This window comes from Lithobates pipiens, unplaced genomic scaffold, assembly GCF_037356315.1.
Source record: "Lithobates pipiens isolate NorthernLeopardFrog02 unplaced genomic scaffold, aLitPip1_a1.2 Scaffold_25, whole genome shotgun sequence".
In the NCBI taxonomy this organism is placed as follows: domain Eukaryota; kingdom Metazoa; phylum Chordata; class Amphibia; order Anura; family Ranidae; genus Lithobates; species Lithobates pipiens.
The window spans coordinates 16,555,680-16,577,228 of record NW_027507787.1 but is presented as its reverse complement, the minus strand read 5'-3'; the positions used below and the strand labels follow the sequence as shown (position 1 = coordinate 16,577,228).

At 50.7% G+C, this 21,549-nt stretch overlaps 1 protein-coding gene across 1 annotated transcript in view; it reads right to left on the bottom strand.

Annotated features, from left to right (window-relative positions):
* The window catches only part of ATAD1 (ATPase family AAA domain containing 1), a 42,921-nt gene extending 42,451 nt beyond the window's left edge, over nt 1–470 (bottom strand). Inside the window, exon 1 of the mRNA XM_077454138.1 lies at nt 347–470. The gene's annotated coding sequence lies outside the window, so the exon portion shown is untranslated. The remainder of the gene's footprint in view (nt 1–346) is intronic.
* Nucleotides 471–21,549: the final 21,079 nt, after the last annotated feature.

Here is a 21,549-nt window from a genome sequence, read left to right as displayed (position 1 = left end):
GAAAGCAAATCACACAAACTAAATATATTTTTTGTTTTGTTAGTTTAACCCATAGAAGCATTATGAGGGCTCGCTGTGGGAATACATGGAGCCAGCCTGCTCCCCCTATCTGCAGACACACAGGCGAGCTCCGGGGATAGAATAAGAGGCACCTTCGTGCACACAATGGCTTCGACACAAAGCTGAGCACCCAGAAAGCTGACAGCACCGTGTACCCTGGTGACCTTCCCCTGGCTGCCTGACCCGAGCCCGGTCTGCTCCTCCATACACCCAGAACCCAGCACACACATACAGCCAGATCAGCTCAGACAAGACCTCGTGTTACTGCCAAGGTGAAACCACTCACCGGCTTGATGACACTGCCGATCCAGGAAGTGGAAACCAAAAGTGACAGGAACACTCAGTGCACGCACAAATACCTTCCCGGGAAACTACAACACTTCAGTTCCGCTATGCTAAGCATCCGTCAGTGTGTCCACCGCGCATGAGCTGAATGCTGCAGGTCACATGACACAGACCTATTCCCCACCAAAATTGAGGAATTATTAGGTTTCCTGAACTATATGTTAGTATGTCAGTATTTATAAACTCTTTGGCTTTTATCCCACGTGCTGACAAAGTAATAATAAAAACAACAACTGTACATTTTATCAGTTGTCAATATTTTGACATATTAATGTTCAACTAAAGCAAAACTTTTTTTTTTTGATTTGAGTGGGGAGGGATTAGAACGCCTGCCAGTTTTATTGCTGCCTGCACCCATATTACGGAGATTCAGCCTCTCTATTTGTCTTGTTTACCATTATCATTAAAAGTAAAAGTAAATCCCAAATTTGGATTGTCCCAAGAAAATAAATAGAGGAGAAATCTTACAAGTTCTGGGGACCTGGGGGTCCCCAAGAGAGTCCCTGAATTTTGAAGGGGACTGTCCATCACCTTCTGTTTTGGTTATGGAACAGGAACTAAATAGAAATCTCCCCAATGGGACGCAGATGGCAAAAAAGAAGAAACATGTATCAAATAATTACACTAATTTTCTTTTCCTGACACCAATCCATAGCAGCATACATGTGCTATAACAGAAAATTGTATCATACTTACCGTGATTTTCCTTTCCTGGTGCCAATCCATGGCAGCATCCATGTGATAGAGCTCCGCCTCTACTCCGCCTTCAGGACTAGTGAATAGCATAAAGTAAAGGACATTGTCCCTCCCCCAACATTCTTTGTAATATAGAATTAGGGTTGCCACCTGTCCAGCTTTGACCCGGACAGTCTGGGTTTTGACACATGTGCCTGGGTTTCCGCCTGCTGGAAACCTGGGCACACATTCCACGGTCCCATGGCCAGTGGCAGCCGGATCTCTGTCACCAGCCGCAACATCTAGAGGAGCTGCCTGCATGATCCCGTGTCCGCTATCACTATCACATAGCGGTGCACTCTGAGTCAGCGGGTGCCCTGCGATTGGCGGAACGGGCCATGTGCAGGGAAGGACGGGCAGAAGACATGGGGGTCTGTGAATGGCCCTGCGGAGCTGGTGCTGTTCATGTGTGGGGGCTGCCCTGTGGATTTGATAATCGCACCTGCTTGCTCCCAGAGTTCTGCCTCATGATGTGTGTCTCTGACTCTCCTAAGGTCTCATCTCCTCTGTGTGGCCCCTCCTCCTCTGTGTGGCTCCTCCTCCTATGTGTGACCCACTCCTCTGTGTCACCCTTCCTCCTCTGTGTGACCCCCCCTACTCCTCTGTGTGACCCCCTCCTCTGTGTCACCCCCCTCTGTGTCACCCCTCCTCCTCTGTGTCACCCCTCCTCTTCTGTGTTTCCCCCCTCCTGTGTCACCCCTCCTCATCTGTGTCACCCCCCTTCTCTGTGTCACCCCTCCTCCTCTGTGTGACCACCCTCTCCCCTGTGTCGCCCCGCTTCCTCTGTATCACCCCCTCCTGTGTCACTCCTCCTCCTCTGTGTCACCCCCCTTCCTCTGTGTCACCCCCTCCTCCTCTGTGTCGCCCCCTCCTGTGTCACCCCCTCCTCCTCTGCATCACTCCCTTCTCTGTATCACCCCCTCCTCTCTGCCACCCCGTCCTCTCTGTCACCCCCTCCTCTGTGTCAGCTCCCCTTCCTCTGTGTCAGCTACCTCTCCTCTGTGTTCACCCCCTCATTCTCTGAGTCACCCCTCCTCCTCTGAGTCACCCCTCCTCCTCTGTTCACCCCTCCTCCTCCGAGTCACCCCTCCTCATCTGTGTGACCCCCCTCCTCTGTGTCACACCTCCTCCTCTGTGTCACACCCTCCTGTGTCACCCCGCTTCCTCTGTATCACCCCCTCCTGTGTCACTCCTCCTCTGTCACCCCCTCCTGTGTTTCCCCCTCCTGTGTCACTCCCCCTCCTCCTCTGTGTCACCCCCTCCTCCTCTGTGTCACCCCCTTCCTCTGTATCACCCCCTTCACCTCTGTGTCACCCCTCCTCCTCCTCTGTATCACTCCCTCCTCTGTGTCACCCCCCTTCCTCTGTGTCACCCCCTTCTCCTCTGTGTTGCCCCTTCCTGTGTCACCCCCTCCTCCTCCTCTGTGTCACCCCCCTTCCTCTATATCACCCCCTCCTCCTCTGTGTCACCCCCCTTCCTGTGTCACTCCCCCTCCTCCTCTGTGTCACCCCCTTCTCCTCTGTGTTGCCCCTTCCTGTGTCACCCCCTCCTCCTCCTCTGTGTCACCCCCCTTCCTCTATATCACCCCCTCCTCCTCTGTGTCACCCCCTTCCTGTGTCACTCCCCCTCCTCCTCTGTGTCGCCCCTCCTCCTCTGTGTCACCCCCCTTCCTCTGTATCACCCCTCCTCCCCTGTGTCACCCCCTCCTCCTCTGTATCACCCCCCTCCTCTGTATCACCCCCTCCTCTCTGCCACCCCCTCCTCTCTTTCACCCCCTCATCCTTTGTGTCACCCCCTCATCCTCTGTGTCACCCCTCCTCCTCTGTGTGGCCCCTTCCTGTGTCACCCCTTCTCCTCTGTGTGACCCCTCCTCCTCTGTGTGACCCCCCTCCTGTGTCACCCCCTCCTCCTCTGTGTGACCCCCCTCCTCTGTGTGACCCCCCTCCTGTGTCACCCCTCCTCCTCTGTGTGACTCCCCTCCTCCTCTGTGTCACCCACCCTCCTGTGTCACCCCCCTCCTGTGTCACCCCTCCTCCTCTGTGTCACCCCTTCTCCTCTGTGTGACCCCCCTCCTGTGTCACTCCTCCTCCTTCTCTGTGTCACCCCCTTCCTCTGTGTGATCCCCCTTCCTCTGTGCGACCCCCCTCCTCTGTATGACCCCCCTCCTCTGTGTCACCCCCCTCTCCTCTGTGTCACCCCTTCCTGTGTCACCCCACTTCCTCTGTATCACCCCTCCTCCTCTGTGTCACCCCCTCCTCCTCTGTATCACCCCCTCCTGTGTCACTCCCCCTCCTCTATGTCACCCCCTCCTCCTCTGTGTCACCCCACCTTCCTCTGTATCACCCCCTCCTCCTCTGTATCACCCCCTCCTCTCTGTCACCCCCTCCTCTGTGTCAGCTCCCCTTCCTCTGTGTCAGCTTCCACTCCTCTGTGTCACCCCCTCATCCTCTGTGTCATCCCTCCTCCTGTGTCAGCCCTCCTCCTCTGTGTCAACCCCCTCCTCCTCTGTGTCACCCCCTCCTGTGTCACCCTTCCTCCTCTGTGTCACCCCCCCTCCTGTGTCACCCCTCCTCCTCTGTGTCACCCCCCCTCCTCTGTGTCACCCCCCTCCTCTGTGTCACCCCCTCCTCTGTGTGACCCCCTCCTCTGTGTCACCCCTCCTTCTCTGTGTCACCCCCCTTCCTCTGTGTCACCACTCTCCTCTGTGTCACCCCTCCTCCTCTGTGTCACCCCTCCTCTGTGTCATCCCCTCCTCTGTGTGACCCCCCTCCTCGGTGTCACCCCCTCTCCTTTGTGTCACCCCCCCTCTGTGTCACCCCCTCCTGTGTCACTCCCCCTCCTCTGTGTCACCCCGCTTCCTCTGTATCACTCCCTCCTCTGTGTCACCCCGCTTCCTCCTGTGTAACCCCCTCCTCCTCTGTCTCCCCCTCCGTGTCACTCCCCCTCCTCCGTGTCACCATCTCCTCCTCTGTGTCACCTCCCTTCCTCTATGTTATCCCCTTCCTCTGTATCACCCCTCCTGTGTCACCCCCTCCTCCTCTGTGTCACTCCCCTCCTCTGTGTCACCCCCCTCCTCTGTGTCACCCTCTCCTCTCTGTCACCCCATCCTCTCTGTAGCCCCTCCTCTCTGTCACCCCCTCCTCTGTGTCACCCCCCCCCTCTCTCTCAGCCTCTCGCTCACCCCCTCTCTCGCACCCACCACTCTTTCTCTAATTCCCCCTCTCGCACCCCCACCTTCTCACCCCCACCATCTCACCCCACCCTCACTTTCACCCTCTCTCTCTCCTACCTCCTCCCCCCTTTCACTAACCATCCCTCACCTCCTCCTCACTCTTACCACCCCACCTCCTCCTCTCTCTCACCCCCCCACACCACCGCCTCTCTCTCACCTCCTCCTCTTACCTTCACCTTTCTCACCTTCCCCACCTCTTTCCCTCCTCAGGGGATGGGGGCCCCATGAGTATAGCTGTATGGGACCCCAATAATTGCTAACAGCAGCCTTGTGAGTGAATGCACCAGTTCACATGTGTCCTGAATCTGGTGTCTTTCCGACACACTTCTCCCAAGGCTCCCCACACAATGGAAGAAAGGAAAACAGCACTACAGTACAGGAGCTCCACCCCTAAACTCCAGCTCCCACACTTCCTGGCTCGAAGAGGCTCTTGGTAAGGCAGTCAATGGGGGTCTTTCAGGGAAGGGGACACTGATGGGTGGGTTCCCTGATCTAATCGAAGGGGGGACCAATATAAAGGAAGGGGAGTCTGTGGGGACGGAGGTGGACGATGTCAGTAGGGCAGTGGACAATGTCAGTAGGGCAGTGGATGATGTCAGTAGGGAAGTGGACGGTGTCAGTAGGCAAGTGGACGGTGTCAGTAAAGCAGTGGATGGTGTCAGTAGACGGTGTCAGTAGAGCAGAGGACGGTGTCACTAGAGCAGCGCACGGTGTCAGTAGAGCAGCGCACGGTGTCAGTAGAGCAGCGCACGTTGTCAGTAGAGCAGTGCACAGTGTCAGTAGGGCAGTGGATGGTACCAGTAGAGCAGAGGACATTGCCAGTAGAGCAGAGGATGGTGTCAGTAGAGCAGAGGACGGTACCAGTAGGTTCAGTAAAATCCTATAGTGCATACCACAAAAAAATTTGCCATGCGCCGCTAAAGTGCTCAGCTAGCTCACACGGGTGGTTTTAATGCTTTAATTAAAAAATCTTTTAATCAGATACAGACATAGCAGCACGAAGTGCTCTTCTCCCGAACTCTGCGTTCATAAGAGCTCTGAGATTAACATGATAATGTTTAAGGAACATGTGTCAAGGGGGGCGTGGCCTGGCGATGCACTAGAGCGGACGTGCTTCGCGGGAGCTCCGGCATCGGCGCGGATTTATTGATCTAATTTAACGAGATCCCCCTCACTACTGCTTACCCCAAGCATGGGGAGGAAAACGGGCAAGTCCCTGCCCAAGAAGGGCTCAGCTTCAGGCACCATCAAGCGTTTCTTAGCCACGGAGGCCGAGGATGTCCCGGACCATGACGGCCTAGGCCGCACGCCGCACAGCACGTTGCCAGTGCACAGTCCCGCCTCTTCAGCTAGGCCGGAGGGCAGATCCCGCTCACCCGACACCTCGGCCGAATCAGAAGATGAGGGAGACCTGGCCGGACCTGCCGAGATAGCTACCAGGGTGAGTGATCTCCCGACTAAAGCTGACCTGGCCTCGATGCTGTTGAACCTCGAACGAGCGATTCGGAAGGATGTGTCGGCGGTCCGTTCGGACTTATCGCAGGTACTGGTACATGTGGAAGAGACGGAACAACGACTGGACAGACATGCGTCTGCTATACGATCGCTTCAAACGATTACCCGTCAACTTACGATCGCCCACCGTACGGCTCTCTATAAGATCGAGGACCAGGAGAACCAAAACGCAATAACGTTCGGATCCGTGGCCTTCCGGAGGCGACCGGAGACGACGACCTTTTGCCTTCAGTTAGGGGCATTTTTAACAGCCTCCTTGGCAGAGCGCCCGACGCGCCGTTGAAGATCGATCGGGTCCACAGGGCCCTCCGACCTCGCTCCATAACCACAGAGGTTCCACGAGATATTATCTGCAGACTCCATCACTATCCGGATAAAGAGTTAATTATGAAGAAGGCCCGGGATGCCACACCGTTTGATTTCCATGGCGCCTTTCTCACCCTGTTTCCGGATCTGGCCAAAGAGACTTTGGATAGGCGTAGAGCCTTGCGTCCCCTCACGGAGCTTCTGCAGACAGGTTCTATCAGGTACCGGTGGGGCTTCCCTGCAGCTTTAATTGCCTCGGTCAATGGCAAGACCTCTGTCCTAAGGTTCCCTGAAGACTTACCACGATTCTGTGCTGACCTGAATCTTGACGTGCCTGAGTTACCGGGTTGGACTGATGTCCTCCCGCCACCACCAAAGCTTCCTGATCGTCAATGGCACAGAGCGGGCCGGAGACCTCTGGCTGCAGATCTGGCATCCCAGGTGCATCTCTGAAAGGCGCAACGTGCGGTTATTCCTGTGTGCTCTGCTCTCTCTCTCCGGTCCTCACAGACGCCTTGGATCCTGCAATCGTGATGCTGTCTTCCTAGTACTTGCCATTGACTTGGTTTTTGGCCTCTGGATTACCTCCCTTGCTGTTCGTGTTTTGCCACATCGGGACGGTGTTCTCTTCTGTTTTGCCCTGTTCCTGATGTTTTCTTTTTGTTTGTTTTTGAAGACCCGGACGCCTGTCAGTGCTTGATCTATGGGGCCTTCCCCGATTATGCCCCGCCGGATGACTGCGCTTTTGCCGTGCCCTGTGGCGCATCCGTGGGCCCCTGTGATTTTTGTCCCTGAACCTGCTCACCTTCCCCTTGGCTCCGTAGTCAGTTCCTGCTTGGACTCAAATCCAGTTTATTGACCCTGCCTTGGACCACTGTTATTTACAATTTGCCGTTAATTTTTTATTTATTTTTTCTCATTAGATGTTCTCTACTGGAAATGTTTATGTAGTGAGTTTATCTGAGGCGCCGGTGCCGGACTACCGTGGCGTGACCCTGGCCCTCGATGGCGCAGTTAGTCCTCGGTGGTCTGGTTTCCGCCGCCCCCCTCTTGGTGGGTGCCGCCTTGCCCGGGGTCCCGGTGCCCTTGCCCCGCTTTGCGGGGGGGTGTGGGTTATCGCGGGCTGGGCGTGCGGCCCGCCTCTGCACTGCAGTTTTCTGCGTGCGGTTAGTCCTGCTACTACGCTGCTTTCTTTATTGTTCTGATTTCTGCTGCTCTGTTTCTCTACCTGTCACTCTCCCTCTTCTCTTTTCTCTCCTTTGGTTTCCCTCCTCGTCCCAGTCCCTTCCCTGCCCAATTCCTTCCCCCTGGTGGGGGGGGTCCTATCTGCCTTGGTTGTTTTGCTGTCTGGGGGTGTGGGCGGTGGGTGCCCCCTTTCTGTGACCCGATGGCTACGGTGAATTTTATCTTGTTTAATGTTAGGGGCCTTCATGCCCCTGGGAAGAGACATCAATTGTTCCGGGAACTGAACCGTCTCCGAGGTGATGTGGTTTTTCTACAGGAGACCCACCTCACTCACACCACTTCCGTTAAATTATATTCCCCCAAATACCCTACTTGGTATTATGGCCTTTCGGATATTGCTAAGGCCAAGGGCGTGGCCATCGGGTTTCGGAGGGGTACCGCGTTTAAGTTAGATGATATGTTGTGTGATCCGGCTGGCCGTTTTTTGTTTCTCCGGGGCACTCTGGGCAGCATGTCATGCACTCTGGCTACTCTTTACTCCCCCAATAGACACCAAGCTTCATTTGTCGCCTCGACACTCTCTAAACTGGGAGACTTCGCGGGGGTTGTGTGATCCTGGCGGGTGACTTCAATGCGGCTCTGGAACCCTCTCTGGACACTTCCAGGGGGAGTTCGCCCTTGTCCTATAAGCAGTTGAAATGTATACGCACAAAACTTCACGAGCTGTAGTTGATGGACACCTGGGGGATCGTGCACCCTCGCAAACGTGATTTCACCTTTTTCTCCCCGGTGCACCATACCTATTCTAGAATAGATCTCTGTTTTCTTGACCACCAACACCTGCCACTCCTAGTTAGGTCGGCCATTGAAACCTCTCCCCTGTCGGACCATGCTCCGACTTCGTTTACCCTTAAGGTTGAATCTTTGCCTCCCAAGGCGGCTAATTGGCAGCTGAACGAATCCCTCATATCCGAGGAGGCGGACAGGAAGGTCTTGGGTGAGGAGTTGGATTTCTATTTTCGGACCAATATGAGTAGCGAGATTTCCCCGGGCGTGCTGTGGGAAGCGCACAAGGCCTTTATTAGGGGTAAGCTTATTGAACTGGGGGCCAGGAAGAAGAGGGAACGGTTGGCACAACAGCTTAAGTTGGTAGCGGAGATTAGGAGCCTAGAGAGGATTCATAAGCAGAGCCTCTCAGTCCCCATTCTACACACCCTTACAGCGAAGCGCGAATCCCTGAAGTCCCTCCTACACTTGGAGCAGAAGTCTAGATCGAGGCTGGTGGCCCAGCGCTTTTACGAGTGGGGGGATAGGCCTAGTAGGTTGTTAGCTGCTTCCATTAGGCGACGGAGAGCCGCTGCGTTTATACCTAAAATTAGAACCCCGGGGGGATCCATGGCCTACGCAACTCCTCAGATAGCTAAGGAATTTAAGGATTTCTACCAGAATCTTTATCATGTCCGCCGCATAGATTCCGACGGGGACGATAGGCGGAGGCTCATTCAGGAGTATCTGGACCGAGCTGCCCTCCCTCAGCTTCCCGCTGTGGCCCTAGCTGCTCTGGAAGGGGAATTTACATCGACGGAATTATTGAGAGCACTACGAGATATGGCGAAGGGCAAAGCACCCAGCCCAGATGGCCTTTCTGTGGCATATTATCGCTCCTATGCAGATAAGTTGCTCCCCCACCTTTCTAATTACGCTAATGTGACCTTGTCTGGCGGTGTTCTCCGTCCGGAGACTATTCATGCCCATGTTACGGTTATACCTAAGGACGGGAAGGACCCGGCCGATTGTGCAAGCTATCGCCCTATCTCGTTGCTTAACCACTTTCAGACCGGACCATTTTGCTGGTAAATGACCAGAGGTCTTTTTACACTTTGGCACTGCGCTGCTTTAACTGGTAATTGCGCGGTCATGCAATGTTGTACCCAAACAAAATTTGCGTCCTTTTCTTCCCACAAATAGAGCTTTCTTTTGATGGTATTTGATTGCCTCTGCGATTTTTATTTTTTGCGATATAAACGTAAAAAGACCGCAAATTTTGAAAAAAAATGATATTTTCTACTTTTTGTTATTAGAAAAATCCAATAAACTCAATTTTAGTCATACATTTAGGCCAAAATGTATTCAGCCACATGTCTTTGGTAAAAAAAAAGTCAATAATTGTATATTTATTGGTTTGCGCAAAAGTTGTCACATCTACAAACTAAGGTACGTTTTCTGGAATTTACGCAGCTTTTAGTTTACGACTGCCTATCTCATTTCTTGAGGTGCTAAAATGGCAGGGCAGTACAAAACCCCCCCAAATGACCCCATTTTGGAAAGTAGACCCCCTAAGGAAATTGATAAGAGGCATGTTGAGCCCATTGAATATTTTATTTTTTTGCCTCAAGCGATTGAATAATGACAAAAAAAAAATTTTTTTATTTTTTTTACACAAAGTTGTCACTAAATGATATATTGCTCACACATGCTATGGGCGTATGTGAAATGACACCCCAAAATAAATTCTGCTGCTTCTCCTGAGTATGGGGATACCACATATGTGGGACTTTTTGGGAGCCTAGCCGCGTACGGGGCCCCGAAAACCAAGCACCGCCTTCAGGCTTTCTAAGGGCGTAAATTTTTGAGTTCACTTCTCACTACCTATTACAGTTTTGAAGGCCATAAAATGCCAAGATGGCACAAAACCCCCACAAATGACCCCATTTTAGAAAGTAGACACCCCAAGCTATTTGCTGAGAGGCATGTTGAGTCCATGGAATATTTTATATTTTGCCACAAGTTGCGGGAAAATTACAAACTTTTTTTTTTTTTTTTTTCACAAAGTTGTCACTAAATGATATATTGCTCACGCATGCCATGGGCATATGTGAAATGACACCCCAAAATAAATTCTGCTGCTTCTCCTGAGTATGGGGATACCACATATGTGGGACTTTTTGGGAGCCTAGCCGCATACGGGGCCCCGAAAACCAAGCACCGCCTTCAGGCTTTCTAAGGGCGTTACAGTTTTGAAGGCCATAAAATGCCAAGATGGCACAAACCCCCCCCAAATGACCCCATTTTGGAAAGTAGACACCCCTAAATTTAGGGGTACACTAGTGAGACTAGGTAATAAATGGCGGGTGCCCTGAAACTATAAAAAAATAACTAACCAACCAGCGTCACCTGTAACAGTTATATGGTGATCACTGGTGAAAGGGTTAACTAGGGGGCAATTAGGGGGCTTTATGCGGTAGTATATGGGGGTCCCTGGCGCTATAAAAAGCTGCAACGAACCTAAATACCTACCTGCCTAACTAGCGTCACCTGTGACACTAATACAGCGATCAGAAAAACGATCGCTTATTAGGCTGGGTTCACACTGGAGCGATGCGGGAACGCCACGAATGCGCGGCGGGTTCCCGCATCGCATGTCTCCCGGCGGCAGTTCACACTGCCCTATGCGAACTGCTGGGAGTGTCAGTGAAATGTTACTGACACCCCCAGATCAGTTCGCATATCGCAGTGCGATCTGCAAACTCGGATCGCATGGTGTGAACACCCATGCGATCCGATTCTGCTGCGGGCCAAAAAAAGGGTCCCGTGCGAATTTGCGGCGGGTGCGGCGGGTGCGGCGAATGGCTGAACTCGAATCGCACAGAGATCGGATGTGATTTGCACTGCAGTGCGGTGCGAATCACATCCGTTCTCATAAACCGCTGCAATGTGAACCCAGCCTTAGTGACACTGGCGACGGGGGGTGATCACGGGGTTAAACCTTTATTGGGGGGTTAGGGGGGTACCTTTAGAACTAAAGGGGGCTAACCCTAACTGCCCTAACAGTTATTACAGTCACAAATGACACCCGCCGGGTGATCAGGGGGTTAAACCTTTATTAGGTAATAAATGGCGGGTGCCCTGAAACTATAAAAAAATAACTAACCAACCAGCGTCACCTGTAACAGTTATATGGTGATCACTGGTGAAAGGGTTAACTAGGGGGCAATCAGGGGGCTTTATGCGGTAGTATATGGGGGTCCCTGGCGCTATAAAAAGCTGCGGCGAACCTAAATACCTACCTGCCTAACTAGCGTCACCTGTGACACTAATACGGCGATCAGAAAAATGATCGCTTATTAGGCTGGGTTCACACTGGAGCGATGCGGAAACGCCGCAAATCCGCGGCGGGTTCCCGCATCGCATGCCTCCCGGCGGCAGTTCACACTGCCCTATGCGAACTGCTGGGAGTGTCAGTGAAATGTTACTGACACCCCCAGATCAGTTCGCATATCGCAGTGCGATCTGCAAACTCGGATCGCATGGTGTGAACACCCATGCGATCCGATTCTGCTGCGGGCCAAAAAAAGGGTCCCGTGCGAATTTGCGGCGGGTGCGGCGGGTGTGGCGAATGGCTGAACTCGAATCGCACAGAGATCGGATGTGATTTGCACTGCAGTGCGGTGCGAATCACATTCGTTCTCATAAACCGCTGCAATGTGAACCCAGCCTTAGTGACACTGGCGACGGGGGGTGATCACGGGGTTAAACCTTTATTGGGGGGGTTAGGGGGGTACATTAGAACTAAAGGGGGCTAACTCTAACTGCCCTAACAGTTATTACAGTCACAAATGACACCAATGCAAAAAAAAAAAAAAAAATGACATTGGTGTCACTGTGACTGGGGGGCAGGGGTAATTGGGGGGGTGATCGGGGGGTAAAGGGGGGGTGTGAGTGTGCCTGGCATGTTCTACTGTGTGTGTAGAGTGTTGGTGCAACTTACTGATCCGCTCTCCTCCGTGTCGGAACGAAAAATACCGACACGGAGGAGAGAATACATCACTTCCTCTCCTGTGTTTACATTACAGGAGAGGAAGTGATGTCACCGGGGATTTCTATTCGTCGGGAGCGATCGCGAGGGGGTGGCCATGAATGAATGGCCGTCCCCTCGTCCGGGATCGCTCCCGAACGAATACCGACCGCCGCAGGCAGCGGGCGGGGGCCCGATCGGGCCCCCGACCCGCGGGAGGCAAGGGACGTACATGTATGTCCTTATGCCTGCCCGTGCCATTGTACCGACGTACATCGGCGTGCGGCGGTCGGCAACTGGTTAACATTGATGCCAAAATTTACGCTAAGGCAATTGCGAACAGATTATTGCCTCTGGTCCCGCAATGGATTACACGGGACCAAACGGGTTTTATACCAGGGAGAGAGGCTCGCGACAATTCTCTACGCACCATCACGCTGATGTCGCTTGTACGGCGTCGGTCCCAGCCCACCCTGTTGCTTTCCACGGATGCTGAGAAGGCATTTGACAGGGTGGACTGGGAGTTCCTTATGGCGACGTTGTCTCGTCTCGGGGGTCGGCCCTGCCCTCAGATCGCAAATTTTAGCTCTTTATAGTCATCCCACGGCCCAGTTGCGGGTTAATGGTACTCTCAGTGACCCTTTTACTCTACATAACGGTACGCGCCAGGGCTGCCGGCTTTCGCCCATACTATTCGCAATATCGCTGGAACCCTTCCTGTCTATTGTCCGACGTAACCCGAACATACACGGTGTTTTAGTGGGTAGGACGGAACACAAATACGCGGCCTATGCCGATGATATTTTGTTTTATGTGCAACAGCCCCTGATTTCTCTCCCTAACCTCATAGCCGAATTTACTGCTTATGGCAGGGTTTCCAATTTCAAAATAAATATGTCTAAATCCGAAATTTTTAATTTAACGGTCCCTCCCCTTGTAGCAACGAATCTTAAACAATCTTTCCCCTTTACTTGGCAGACACGGCGCCTGAAATATTTAGGTATCTACTTAACGCCCAATCCACTTGCTCTTTTCCGGGCCAATTTCCTCCCGCTTCTTAATACGCTTAGATCAGACCTCCAGAAATGGTCCCAGTTAGGTCATTCCTGGATGGGTAGGATTGGGGTAGTGAAGATGAACCTGCTGCCCAGGGTGCTCTTCTTGCTGCAAATGATCCCCTTCGGGGTGCCGGTGGGTTTCTTCACTATATTACACTCGATGGTTTACAGGTATATTTGGAATAGGAGGAAACCCCGACTCCCACGGTCCCTGCTCATGCGCCCACGGAGCGCGGGGGGCCTGGCGGTGCCGGACTTCCGACTCTATTTCCGGGCCATTGTGCTGGCCAGGCTTTCAGACTGGAAATATAGTGTAAATACTAAGCTGTGGGTCGAGCTGGAAACGATGTTGGGTGAGACTGACCTTTCTAACCTTATGTGGCTTCCAAGGCAATATAGGGCTTTGTCTACCAATTCTTCACCACTAACGACCTCTTCTCTTGCAGTATGGGACTCCCTGTATAAAAAAAGCTCCGGGCCCTATAACTCACCTTTGCTGTCTTTGTCAGGCCACAACTATTTTCCGCCTGGTAATATGGGACCTCGCTCACGTGTCCCTTGGAGCCTCGGGGACAAGACTCTCCTTCATCCGTTTTTCCGGCCCCTCCGGGGTTCTCCCTCTCCCCACCATCATGGGGGAGTCACCTATTTCATTCATGGATCGGTGGAAATACTGTCAACTGTCGGCATTTGTTCGATCTCTTCCTAAACCCCTACGCTCCGTGTCTGATCTTACACCGCTGGAATCTGCTTTTTCAGGTGCCCTACCTGTGGAGAGACCCGCCTCCTTTTTTTACCACCTGCTGTTATCCCTAGAGTCTCACAGGACACCTACTTTTATCCGCAACTGGGAGCGAGATTTGGATAAGGAACTCACTCCTGCCCAAGTGTCTATCATTCTTAACAGGGCGCACACCACCTCGGGGTCCGCCAAAACAGCTGAGATGTCCTACAAGCTCCTGACCAGGTGGCATTATACGCCTGTAACACTGCACCAGTTTTTCCCCCAGACCTCACCGCTCTGCTGGAGAGAGTGCGGTGAGCGAGCCTCCCACGCTCACATCTGGTGGTACTGCCCACGAATACGCCCGTTTTGGCTCGCAGTTCTATATTGGATCCAGCAAATTCAGGGTCGGGAGGTTCCTAATGATCCGTGGCATGTGTTGTTTCACTGTTCGGGTCAGCCAGCAGGCTCATATAAACGCTCTCTTACGCCCCATCTCCTCAATGCGGCAAAGACTCTTATCCCGAGATATTGGAAACAGAGGAAGATTCCCACGCTCCGTTGCTGGCTGCTCAAAGTTGATCACCTATACTACATGGAAGATATGACACTCTCTCTGAGAGGCAAGTCTGACCTTGCAAAAAAGATATGGGCCTGCTGGGTCGCCTTTAAAGAGGAAGTAAACCCTGATGGGTTTACTTCCTCTTTTTTTCCCTGCAAAGGTAAAGCATAATGGACTACTATGCATCGCATAGTAGCTCATTATGTGTCACTTACCTGACACAGGAGCCAGCGAAGTCGCCGCTGTCACCTGTAGTCCGCCGCATCCATCTTGGTTGTGGCGTCTCTCGCAGCTCCGACGAATGACAGCGGAGAAGCCGCGATGACGTCACTCCCGCGCATGCGCACGGGAGTCGCGTCTCGGAGCTCCGACGCTGCCATTCGCCGGAGCCGCGATGACGTCACTCCCGCGCATGCGCACGGGAGTAGACAAATTTGGCAAATCCATTCTTGGACTTGCCGCATTTAGTGCGCCTGCGCGCCGCTGTCTACGGCGCATGCGCCGTAGACAGCGGTGCCCATTTTCGGGCAAATATCTCCTAAACCATATAGGTTTAGGAGATATTACTTGGACCTACAGGTAAGCCTTAATCTAGGCTTACCTGTAGGTCAAAGTTGTTTGGAAGGGTTTACTTCCATTTTAAGTATACACCTGCATATGCAGATATGGTATCCCGACCTGTTTAATGTGCTGTAGCCATGTTTGGGTTTTGTTTTGTTTTGTTTTGATGAGATATGAGTATCCTGTTTTATTCTCTGAATTATCAGTCTGGTGGTTGGGACCCCTCCCCCCCCCCCTGCTTTCTTCCTTCTATCTGGACTTTCCTTTTCTCTTTTTCCTCTTATAGTTAAAATTGTAGGGAGTTATGTACACTTTTTGAGCTATTCATGTTGGAGTCTAAGTATTTCTCTAGGTGGTTGTTGCTTACTGTTTGTACCACTCCTCTGTTGTTTTGTCTGTGATGAACTGTATGTACTCCTTCTCTTTAATAAAAACTAATAAAAAAAAAAAAAAAAAAGGAACATGTGTCAAGAAGACCAAATGGTGGCCCTGCATACTGTTTCCAAAGAAACGTTAGCCCTCGCTGCCCAAGAAGCTGATACCACTCTTGTTGAGTGAGCATTCACCTGAGCCAGAGGTTCCAATTTCTTCACCCTGTATGCCTTCTGAATTAGCTTGACAACCCAGGATGCCAAGGTTCTAGTAGAAGCTTTCTTTCCTCTATTTTTGCTCCATGGGATGATGAGTAATCTTTCAGAATTCCTGAAACTTGCTGTGGCTTCCAAGTAGGTCCTGAGGACTGTGGATATGTCCAACTCGTGACAGAAGTTTGATTCTGAGTCCATGAATACTGGTAATGTCCATGGCTCTGACAAGTTTGCCATTGAGGTGACCTTAGGCGTAAACCCTCCGATAGGGCGAAGTTCTACCCTATCTGGAAAAAAAATAATATATGTTCACCCCAATTGCTCAGGGAGTGGAGCTCCGAAATCCTCCTGCCAGATGTAATGGCCAATAGAAAAGTTGTTTTTAAAGTTAAATTCCAAATTGAAACGTCTTCAACCGGCACAAACGGATGAGTAGATAGAACTTCCAGCACTAAAGGAAGATCCCACTTTGGGAAGGAACATCTGGATGGAGGACGCATCTTCAATACTCCCCTGAGGAACGTAACCACTAGAGGGTCTTCTGCCCACTTGGTGTTGGTTGCTGCAGAAATTGCAGACACTTGTACCTTGAGGGAACTCTGGCTGAGCCCCAAATCGAGACCAGTTTGCAGGAAACTTAGCACATCAGCAGTGGAAGGAGAGATAGGATCAAATCCTTTCCCTGTGGCATAGGATAAGAACTTGTCCCAAATTCTTGCATAGGTGTTGGTTGTAGGCTTTCTAGCTTTCAACAGGGTGGATATGACCTCTTGGGAACAGGGATTCAAACCTCCTCCTTTCAACTTCTATACACGAAGATCCAGCTTCTGTGGGTCTGAATGGGCCAGCCTGCCCTGGGTCAACAACTGTGGGAAGGGAGGAAGTCTGATCGGAGGACCCACACTGAGGTGCATGGCCAATAGGGTAGTACTGCTAGCACTTGGACTGGCTCATTCAGGAGTCTAAGGAGAAACCTTGAAATGAGTGGGCGAGGAGGAAAGGCGTAAGCCGTCTTGAAGGTCCAGGGAAAAGGTAGCGCATCTAGCCCTTCCGCCTGTGGATGTGGAGGGCGAGAGAAAAATCTCCTGATTTTGCAATTTTCCTGCGTAGCAAAAAGATCCACCTGTGGGGTCTGCCATAGATTGGAGATTTGGTTGAACACAGGGGGATGGAGAAACCACTCGTTGTTGTCCCCAAACCTTCTCGATAAGACACCTGCCTCCGTGTTCATCTTGCCTGGAAGATGTATTTCCCTGAGGTCTACCAGGTTCCTCTCTGCCTAGAGCATCACAGGTTCCACCTCCCTCAGAAGAGTCTTGCTGTGGGTGCCCCCTTGTTTCTGAATGCATGAGACCACTGCCTTGTTGTCCAAACATAGAAGTACTCTCTTTCCCTTGACCTGAGATGCAAAAGGGGTTAAGGCTAGAAATGCTGCCCTCATTTCTAGGTCATTGGACACTATCCCTCTGGTGGGAAGGGGCCATCTTCCCTGAATCCGGAATTCTCTGCAATGGGCACCCCACCCCTGGCCACTCGCATCTGACGTAATTGTGGTCCATGAGTGGGAACCCAAATGATGGAACCGGGAGAGATTCTCTGGATTTGTCCACCAGTGTAGACTCCTGCTCATTAGCATTGTTAAACGGATTGTCTGAGACAGATGTTGCCATCTCCATTGTATTAAGAATCCCGTCTGGAAGTGTCTCAGATGCCAGTGAGACCATGGGACTAGAGGTATGCACGAGGACATCATGCCAATAAGGCTCAGACACTGCGAGGCTGATAGATGGGATCTCTGTATGATCTTGGATACCCTCTGAATGATGCCCTCCATCTTCATCTGGGGTAAAGAGACTGTGCCTAGGAGCGTATAGAACATTGCTCCTAAGTAAACCATCTGCTGTGTTGGAACTAATTGGCTCTTCTGATGGTTCACTAGCCACCCGAACTCTGTCAATGACTGAAGAAGAATTTCCTTGTGGACTATAAGCTGGCTCGGGTTGTTTGACAGCAAGAGAATATTGTCCAGGTAGTGATAAATCCTTAATCCCTTCTCTTTCAGAGGGGCTAAGACGGATATCAACACTTTTGTGAACACCTGAGGGGAGGTGCAGAGCTTGAAATTGCAGGTGGACATGACCCACTGCAAACCTTAAATATTTTTGGAAGGATGGTAAAATAGGGATGTGGAGGTAAGCATCCTGCTGGTCTATCGAGATTAACCAATCTCCTGGTTGTATAGTTTTTGGTTGATCTTTTGGAGCGATTCCATCTTGAAGCTTTCGAGATTGATATATTGATTTAGCTTTTTCAGATCTATTACAGGTCTCCAGTCGTCTGTCTTTTTCTGCATCAGGAAAAGGGTGGAATAAAAACCTGTAAGTCGCTCCGATGGGGGGACAGGTATTGCTCCAAAAATTGGTTTAAGGCTAGTGCTTTCTGTGGAGAGGCTGGTAACTGTGTCTCTTTGAAGGATGTGCAAGGAGGCTGCTGAGAGAAAGTCTAGAAGTGACCATACTGGATCATTGATAGGACCCATGGGTCTTGACATTTGGAGGCCCAGATGGGGAAAAAGTTTTTTAACCGGGCTCCCACTGGAGGCGTCTCTGCCCCTCTGATGTCAAAAAGACTTTGTCCCCTCCTGGGGAGCGGTGAGGGACTTGTTCTTTCTGGCTCCCAAAAAAGAAGTCTGGGTGCCTCTCCATGATTTCTTGTTCTCCCTAAAGGGGTGAGACTGTGAGGGCTTACCTATGTTGGAGTCCATGGCGCAGAGATGTAGGCTCACCCTTGCAAATAGACACAACCCACGATAACAAAGAGATAAGCTACCTGGGCTGTGAATCTGTGCATGGGGGCTTGACAGGAATTTACCAAAGGATTGTCCAGGTAAAGCCGTAGACAGAAATTCCAGAAGTCAGAATAAACGATAAACAAACCAGGGTCAGAAGCCGGGGTCAGTCTTGGAACACTGTAACTTGAACACAGGAACACTTAGGCAAAACAAGAGACACAGGAACACAGGAACCTTTTGGCAATGATAGAGACAAGAGACAATGAACTGACCAAGTCCTTAGAGTGAGGCAGTGCTTTTACCCAGCTGATTGGATAAACTGCTTCAGCTGAACTAGGAGTGAAAGGCACTAACTGATCCAGATCCAGAGTATGGTCATAGTATTTTATGCAGAACTGTGCAAAGCTGGAAAGCAGGCTGAAAGGAACTGAGGTGTGTCTCAGAGGCAAGGTAACAGGAGCACTAAACATGCAGTCATAGGTTCAATACCTCTTAGACCCACTTGGGGTGTGACCACGCCTGGCCGACTGCATGGCACAGTAGGGACCGTGACAGAGACTGCCTGAAGTCTCTAGAATTTGATTGCCGAAATCATGATAAATAGGCCTTTGTTCTCCGGACCTTCCTGCCCTGAGGAAGTAAGCCAGATTTTCCCTCTGTTACTCTGGGCATTGCTTTGTCAAGTTTCTCGCCAAACAAGGATTTTTCATCAAAGGGAATCTTGCACCAATTCTGCTTTGATGCTAGATCAGCTGTTCAAGGCTTTAGCCATAAGGCCCGCTTTGCCATAACAGAGTGTGGCATTGAATTAGCTGAACATCTGATTGTGTCAATTGCAGCCTCTCCCACAAAATCCGCCGCCAACTTAAGCTCCTCCAGAGCTTTGATCATGTCATCTTTGGGAACGTCTTGGTGCAGGGCTGTCTCAACATTTTCCATCCAAGACCTGATGGCATTGGAAAGGGATGTCAGCGCAATGGCTGGTCTGCATGCTGCCCCTGCCACTATGTCATGGTTATGCAGTGATCTTCCTGTTTGCTTACCTCCCCTCATGTGTTCAGACAAAGAGGCCAGCCACTTCCACCTGGTGGTTTTTATAACCTCTCCTCTAAGCATGGCTCCACCCCAGGCCCTATCCTATACCTTATATTAACCTGTGCACTGCAAGCCAACAGTGCTGATCAACCATTGTGTATTCCTTTGTGTGTTAGCTTCCTGTTACCTGCCGTGTGCTCTTCTGTTGTTCTGTTACCGACTTTGGCGTGTCCTTGACTATCCCTGTTTGCCTGTGATCCTGATCTTTTGGCATGTCCCTGACTATTCCTGTCTGCTTGTGGCCCCGACCTTGTCTTTGTCCCTCACTATCCCTATCCTCCTGTTGCCTACTGTGGGAGTGAGCTAGGGGACCCTGGGGGTCGCGACCTGGAGCCAGTTACAGCCAAGTCCATCCTCACCACTAGAGGCGTTGGTGAACACCTGCTGTCTCTTAGACTCCGCGCCCCCAGGGAATCTTACACTCTAACCCCAGTGGGATCTGTCTCCCGTCTGCAGCAGTCAGCTGTAGGGTCCACAACCTTGCGGTGCACTCCTGATCCCTACGGTGTGCATCTGTCACCTCGCCTCAAGGTGACCTGACACACTAGATAGCTCCTCTTGAGGTCTAGGTCAATACATCTATCTAGGGGATCCTTGAAGGATGTTGAATGGGTTTAATATCACTTTAAATAAAAAAAACATTAGGCTTGCTCAAATTGTTTATATGTTTTATTTATTTTTAAATCAGATTTTATCTTTATTTTTGATACTGTAACAACATATACACAAACATAACATTGAAATCAAAACACAAAAAACATACACAAAGCAAAAAAAAAGGGGGGGAATTTTAACCTACCCCTTTTCCCACTCCTTCCACTGTCAAGTCAATGCACAATCCTTTTAGCCTATAGATAAAAACTGTTTTTCTTTTTCCATACATCTATATTCTGGCAAATGTAACTCCTAACTCAGTCCCTTCTTCATATGGTCAAGCCATGGCTTCCAAATAGTATCAAACCTCTTAGATAAATTCCTCATAAAGAAAACATGCCTCTCATAGGAGATGAATCTATTCAGATCAAATATCCAATCAGATACAGAGGGTGAGGAGAGGTCCACCTAATGGCAATTTCTCTCTTAGCCACAAAAAGTGCTCATCCAACAGTAAACCACTTTGGTGGTTTACGCACTGAGCTATCAAGATAGCCCAATAAACATATTAAAGGATGCACTGAAAGATGCAAATCTAAAAGCCCATTAAGTCTACCCACAACCTCTGCCCAATACCTCTAAAGTTTCGGGCATAGCCATAGTAAATGTATCAATGACCCCGGATCACCATATCTGGAGCAAGCCGCGTTGTTTGGTAAAAATTGGAGGGCCTATACGCCCTGTGCAATATATAAAATTGTGTTAATCTAAATGAGGGTGAAAGAGATACAAAGGGAAGAGCCCGAAGAATCTTATCCCAGACATAGGGGGTTATTTACTAAAAGCAAATCCACTTTGCACAACAAGTGCACTCCAAGTGCAGTCGCTGTGAATCTAAGGGGGACATGCAGGGAAAATAAAAAACAGCATTTTTGCTTGTGCATGATTGGATGATAAAATCAGCAGAGCGTCCCCTCATTTCAGATCTTCCCCTCAGATCTAAAGTGACTGCACTTCCAAGTGCACTTGCAGTGCAGTTGTAGTGCAAAGTGGATTTGCCTTTGGTAAATCAACCCCATAGTCAGAGATCGGGCAAATATCGCACTACCATTTCTCTAGATGGACAATGAAATTTATTAGAAGTTGGGCTGGGAAAATTAAAGATTAATTCCTCGATTAATCATACATTTTTTGATCGATCAAAATTCTTTTGATCGGTACTCACCTCTCAGCTCCTCCCCCCTTCATTAAAGTGCCTCCAACTGCTAGGGAAGGGAGTAGTCCGGTGAAGTCAATGTCCATGATATCACTGGACAGCCTGGACAGTGATGGTAAATATGGATGTGGTTAACTGGGATCATTCAGTGAGCCACGTGTAGGCAAATTTGATAACCTCCATTTTTA